Source organism: Ruditapes philippinarum, unplaced genomic scaffold (assembly GCF_026571515.1).
Source record: "Ruditapes philippinarum isolate M1 unplaced genomic scaffold, ASM2657151v2 ctg5657_1_1_1_1, whole genome shotgun sequence".
Classification (NCBI taxonomy): Eukaryota; Metazoa; Mollusca; class Bivalvia; order Venerida; family Veneridae; genus Ruditapes; species Ruditapes philippinarum.
Window position 1 is genome coordinate 51033 of NW_026864259.1, and position 7045 is coordinate 58077.

The window sequence follows — 7045 nt, forward strand, 5'->3', positions numbered from 1 at the left end:
GTGATACAAATGTAAGCATTATGTTCTAAATCGATTTATACAACATTATAAACACACATGCGCTCTTCCTATAGAAAGAAAAAAATTAATATCTTAGTCTTAATAGTCATTAAACACATTTAAAACCACACAATACTATTGAAAAAAAGTTGATGGGAATCCATATGTGCATAATGTTAATTAAAACCGAAATAATAACGTTTAGAATGTGCAAAAGTTTACAAAAATAGAAACACAGAGCTGCATCTCAGCACCATTGATTGATCTTAAAGATTGACGTTATACCAGTTTATCTGAAATATCAGATCATTTGAAATATTAATTGTAAAATTTCGTGTTCACTTAACTTCAGCAAAAACTTTATATTCACTTGGCAGGAAAGCTATCCAATCAATCTGTATCAGATATGATAATCAATGATTCTATATTTGAATTCATTTCCTGCCTTTGCTTGCAGAGAGGTTATCTTAGGAATACCGGTTTGTTTGATGATTATTCAACTTGATTGATTCTGAGCATTACATCCATCAACGTCTTAAGCATGGTATGAATTACATGAGCTCTTCATAATGCAAATCAAAAAAGGTTTTGTTAATTGTTTTGTTGATCTTTATTAATAATGAATGCATGCACTCTGATAAATGTGACGTTGCTTACTTAAAAAATAAGCGATCACTTCGCGTTTTCTTTTAGCAAATGAAGCTCTGCTTAAAGATATCTTCATAATTTTATTAATGTGTGCTTTCTATGTTTTGATAAAGAGTTTCGAAAAAAAATATGCTAGAGTTGAACAAAAAGAAACACCCCTTCCCCGAAATATGTTTTATTATTTTATATGATATAAATTACTGAATTGTTTTGTCAATTTATTTTGTGCAATATATCACATTAAATTGATTTTATTTTATCATAAACAAACCATGCTTATATGTGGCTTTGATATTTTACATTGATAAAAGATTTCCGTATGACAACCAGTCTTCATTCCATTAATGTATGACATTTGAATGTTACTGAATGATAGTATGTATCATAAACGACTTCATCATATTTATACATAATTGTTTTTATTCAAATTGTCTAAGCATTTCTAAAACAACCATTAATGTCGATATAGACAGTTTAATGTTAATCGTATAAAGCACTTCACCTAGTAACATGTCACCTCTTAACGTACAAACAAGGAATTTATTAAGCATTCTTCATGCACAGACATGTTGTCATAGAAAATCACCATATTTTTTTTACATCGCCAGAGGCAAGAATGCTTGTTATCATTTTCAAAAAAAAATGTTTTAAATCAGAAAAATACACAACAACTTTTAACTTATACGAGATATTGAATTAAGGTAGCTACCGTCTTATTATAATAAGCAGTCACTGTCCGGTCAATGAAATGTTATGTTTGGATGAATACATTCTTCTTCTAGCCAATTAATGTATTATGAATAAGGGAAATGTCAGTTGCATGCATATATATTCACTCATTGAAAATGCTATGGAGTAATTAAACCTGATTAATTCGTATGGATTTGACGTCGGCTATTGTCATTTGACATCTCTGTATATAGCAGATATGATAAATCAATGAATTTATTTTGGACACATGATCTTATTGACTGTATAAGTCTATTTGTGCAAAAAGAGAAATACAGATGATTGCAAAATTGCTGCAATTTCTACGAACAAAATGATATTTTCCAGAAATATGCAAAAACATTCATTTATGATATTTTTGTTGTAAAATTAATAGTTCACAATAAGTGTCTCTGTATCTTTGAATCCGCTGTTGATTCAAATGGCACAGGGGATTTATTAAATCCCCTCAGTCCAAGGTCTAAATTGTCTTAAATTTTCTTATCAAGTTAAATATGTTTGTCTTTTATAGACACTTAAATCATCTTTAACCACATTCAAAGAGAAACTATGAATCATATTGCAATACAAACGAAGAAATGCGTGCAATCAACCTTTTAACACAAATCAATAAATCAATATATAATACCTCTAAGTAAATGATGTTTGATTCAAATATAACTTTATAACTTAAAATCCACATTTTTGTCAATGCTAAACTTTCAGGTCCGTTATAAAGTCAATAAAATTTGAAATACGGCTTGATAGCTAAATATACATGTATAAAAATTATGTTCATCAGTTGTCATTTTAATCTCTTACTGGTTTGAACTCAATATGTCGGTCCATCTGTCTTCTGACCCTAAAAGCTGTATCCTAAAGTATTTGAAATTCTCCATCACATTTATTTTTCGAAACATAACTCGTACATAGTTCTTCGTACAAAGACAATTTGATTTTTTTATTACTTCGTTAGAGGTTCTAATCGGTTGGGGACTTGTTATTGCATGTGACCTAATTTGATAATTGCCTATTACTTTGATTGGTTTATTTTTAAATGATCATTTAATGTTAGGCTAATGATAGAAGTCGAAAAGTTAATATAGTAATGCTGAAAGAGTTGGGGAAGCATCGTTTATGTAAATAACTTTATTACAGTGTCAAAGACTTTCTTTAAGTCAATTTAAAGTTAACTGGATTCATAACATGATTATAAGAGCGGTCTATATTATATTTGTCAATAATTGCTCTGATTTGCTCTGTTTTATAAAAAATATGTGTAGTTTACATGTTGTGTATTTTATAAGGACACAACAAAAAATGAATATTTAAATCTGGAACAAATAAACACATGACAGCTAACGTTACAAAATGGTAAAAATGCACTTGAATCAAGAACAAAAATACAAGTTTATCACCGAAGTCTATCAAAAATGACCTCAAATAGAACATGACACAAAGTGTACTTTAATATCAAGTTTATGAAATATTTATCATAAAGTTAAATGAAAACTTAGGCAAAACGTACAAAGGCTTATTAAAAGTTCGCCTTATGAACTGTAACTGTTCGTGCAATATGACTATCAACACATAAATAAAGACAGATAAAATGTAGAAAAGTCTATTTATACCTTCAGTGACGTTAAACATCTTCAAGAAATAGTCAATGCAATATAACAACAGATAAAATATATAAAATATGTTTCCAACTTATATGTCAATAATTTTGGGCAACTAAGATGGACTATTTTATTTAATCCATGTGACTTTAAACCCCATTCTGGGAAAGCATTCCTAACAAATACATACATGAAATATGTCATGTATGACTTAATTAAGGTCTATTTTGTCAGTTACTGTAGTATAAAAATTTAAATAAAGAGTCCCGTACGGGAGGTGCCGTTTTGCAATCAAGGGTCCTTTAAATAATTTTGATAGTAGTTATATACACAACACATTTACATATCTAAACAATATTTCACGAGTATGTTGGATATATTTAGTTCATTTTTCCCTTCATAGTTTTTAAAACCTTTTGCCTACATAAGCTCTTTTTATTAGCACATTATGAATCTGAAACAAATATTATTTATTTTTGTTAGGGAGAGACAGAAATGTATTTAATTAAGATTAACTAATGGTTTTAGAGCATGTGACGTGCGGTTCACCTGAAAAAAAAACCAACAATTACTGAATATAATATTTTTGTAATAAAAACAACATAATGTATAGTAGTATTTTTACTTTCATACAAAATACTTTATCACTATATCTTAATGTATTGATTAAAAACAAAATTAGCAATTGATTGGTCAGGTATATTGCCAATTAGTGTCTTTGTGGAAACTCTAAAGGACACAAAAAATAAACAAGCATTTAAGAAATAAAAAATAAGAGAATTTCTTAGGCAAAATGGACCTTTTACACAAATCAAAGATATACATGTGACATAATAAAGGATTAACTTGATCATATCCAAGTTACATTTTCTAGGACATTTACGCCCAACAATTATGCATTTGTTGTCAATAATAACAATCACTTGATAACAATATACATGTAGTTGATTTGTTGAACTATTTGATATTTAAACAGGACAAGATGACAACACAGAAACAACGATTACCATATTGTATTTACTTTACCCCACGGACCTTAAGACTCCGTTGAATTCATTGAAGACTTTACCAAAATATCTAGCAATAAGATATGGAAAAGTGCGACCCCTTCTTGTGGATTTGTGTTGTGTCGCCTCTACAGAATACTGGCGACATATAAGGATCACTTCACCGTCGTCTGTCTGTCCGCACTCACAGGAGAGTAATTATGTGGCTAGAGGGACAATAGGTAATTGTTCTTTCTCTTTGATGTCATTCATTCCGTAATGCTTTTATGTGGCTTTTTTCTTTTGTGTGGCTAAAAAGAACAATAGAGAGAACAATAGAGTAGCCACATAATTACTGTCCTGTGAGAACGTCCGTCTGTCCGTCCGTCACAAAACTTGTCCGGACTACTCCTCATAAACTACTAGTGCAATTTCATCCAAACTTTACAGGAATGATCAGTACCAAGTCTAGTTGTGCATATTGTCAGCATTTTCCGGTTAAATGTTTTTTGTCAGAGTTATGGCCCTTTAATAATTTTTATTTTTTAAAGTTTGTCCGGACTACTTCTCTTATACTACTAATGCAATTTCTATGAAACTTTACAGGATTGATTTGTAGCTCAAGTCCTTGCGCATATTGCACGGGTTTTCCGGTTAAATGATTTTTGGCCGAGTTATGGCCCTTTGATAAAAAGGTGGTTTTTTTTGTATGTTGCCAGATACACAAAAGATGTCCGGACTACTCCTCATAAACTACCAGTGCAATTTCATCCAAACTTTACAGGAATGATCAGTACCAAAACTAGTTGTGCATATTGTCAGCATTTTCCGGTTCAATGTTTTTTGTCGGAGTTATGGCCCTTTAATCATTTTTATTTTCAAAGTTTGTCCGGACTACTTTTCTTATACCACAAATGTAATTTCAATGAAACTTTACAGGATTGGTCTGTAGCTCAAGTCCTTGCGCATATTGCACGGGTTTTCCGGTTGAATGATATTTGGCCGAATTATGGCCCTTTGATAAAAGGTGTTTTTTTCTGTGTGTTGCCAGATACACAAAAGCTTGTCCGGACTACTCCTCATATACTACTGGTGCAATTTTATCCAAACTTTACAGGAATGATCAGTATCAAGTCTAGTTGTGCACTGTCCGTCTGTCTGTCCGTCTGTCACAAAACTTGTCCCAACATGAAATTGGCCATCATGAGGCGACACATGTGATCACTGATCGCTCTTGTGTTAGGAAAAAAAGTTGTTTGCGGGATTCAAATAATTAATAACATGTAATGAGACATTTTGCTAAGGTTTTCTTTGGTATGGCGTATATAATGGTCAAATAAAAAAAAATACATGGAATTATAACACTAATTGTTAACTAGAGTAAATCAACTAGAGTAAATCAATTGTGTATAGGACGTTCCTATCTTTATCGATAAGAGCAAACTAAATATTGCTGTAACGGCTCATCAGATATGAACGAATATTCAAAGTTGTACTGTTCATTGCAATACTTGAGAAGAAAACGTCCTATCAATTTTAAAAAAGAAAGAAAAAAAACATCAACAAAACAGGAATGTCTCAGATCTCAGAGACTCTTCCAATTATAGAATAATGATCAACAGTCGTAATAGTTTATTTTGTGTGACATTTCGTTTTCTAGGAAACTGATTCAAAGCACGATCATAAATTGTTAATTTATCTGCTCAGTAAGCGGGAAGTACATTACATTCTTCAGTCTGCAAATTCTCTTGTTTTAGAATTTAAAGAAAGACGTTCTTAGTAACATGTGACATAGCGATTTGATCTGAAAAGTAGGACTGAATGTTTGAATGCAATATCCATGTTATACATAATGCCTGTTTCACAATTCTTGTTCATAGCGGATTTCTTTCTGTTCAGTGCTTTGGAATTGTGTAACATATTGTTTTTGTAATTTGTTCAAAGTATCGGTATTATGTTTTAATGGAATTACAATACTCCGGATATTATGTATTTCGGACCAAATTGATATCAGTTTGTAATAGTATAGCTGAAGTAATAGCTTTAAATTTTAACCACAAAAACGAAATGCGGAATAAATAGCAAGGGTTCAATTCAAAATGTATGCAAAAATAGAAATCATAAGGAAATATACTTTTAACACATTGATATTATTTAGTGTATCAATAATATGATAACGATAAATATATTTTGCGTGATGTAACATATCTGTAACACATTGTGAGCCTTTTTCAAGCGTGGCGTTGTTTTAAAACTTTGATATTAAATTCAAGTCCTGCTTCCTATGTAACATGATAACTTAAATAATAATAATAAAGAACAACAACATTGAAATCGTCGCAATGATATCTTCGAATTGTCCCAGAAGGAATATTAAGAAAAATTATCTTATATAATGAAGTAGAATAGAAAAAAAGGATTTAATGGGATATAATTTACGATGGATTTCGTCTAGAAAGTTTGCGTATACTACTAAACACTGTTCTAATTTCCGAGGAAAACATGAATGTGACAAACCCACCAGAAGATCAACAAATGTATAACTTGGCATTTACTATTTTCAGTGTCGTTGCACCAGCTATGTTTATTCTTGTGATACTTATGCTGCTTATGATTTTCATAGCTCATATATTAAGGTGAATTTAAAAAAAATCGAATAGAAAAGGGAATGAAGAAATTCGCTGTCTTCATTGTTTAATCTGTTATCCATTTAATATTTTCTTTTTCAATAAATCAATTCTTGTATTTGAACGGAAAAAAAGTTTCCTTATGCTTGTTTAAGAAATGTCCTAGATCACTAGGAGAAATCTTTGATCAACAAATTACATAAAAGGGAATAAAATGTTATTGTGAGAAGGTTATATTTTTCCTGATGCGTGTCATGTGCCTGGCGTCTTTTCGAGTGTGCTTAATTTCGGTAATTAGTAAATTGTAGTGTCTTTATTTGGCTGACATGCAGCTAATTGTTATAATAATAATGAAATCAATGTTGTTCGTCACAACACTTCATCACGAAATCTCGCAAACCGCTCAGAAAATTCAAATGAAAACAACCGAGCTCCATTTTTAAATCAAAATAGAATA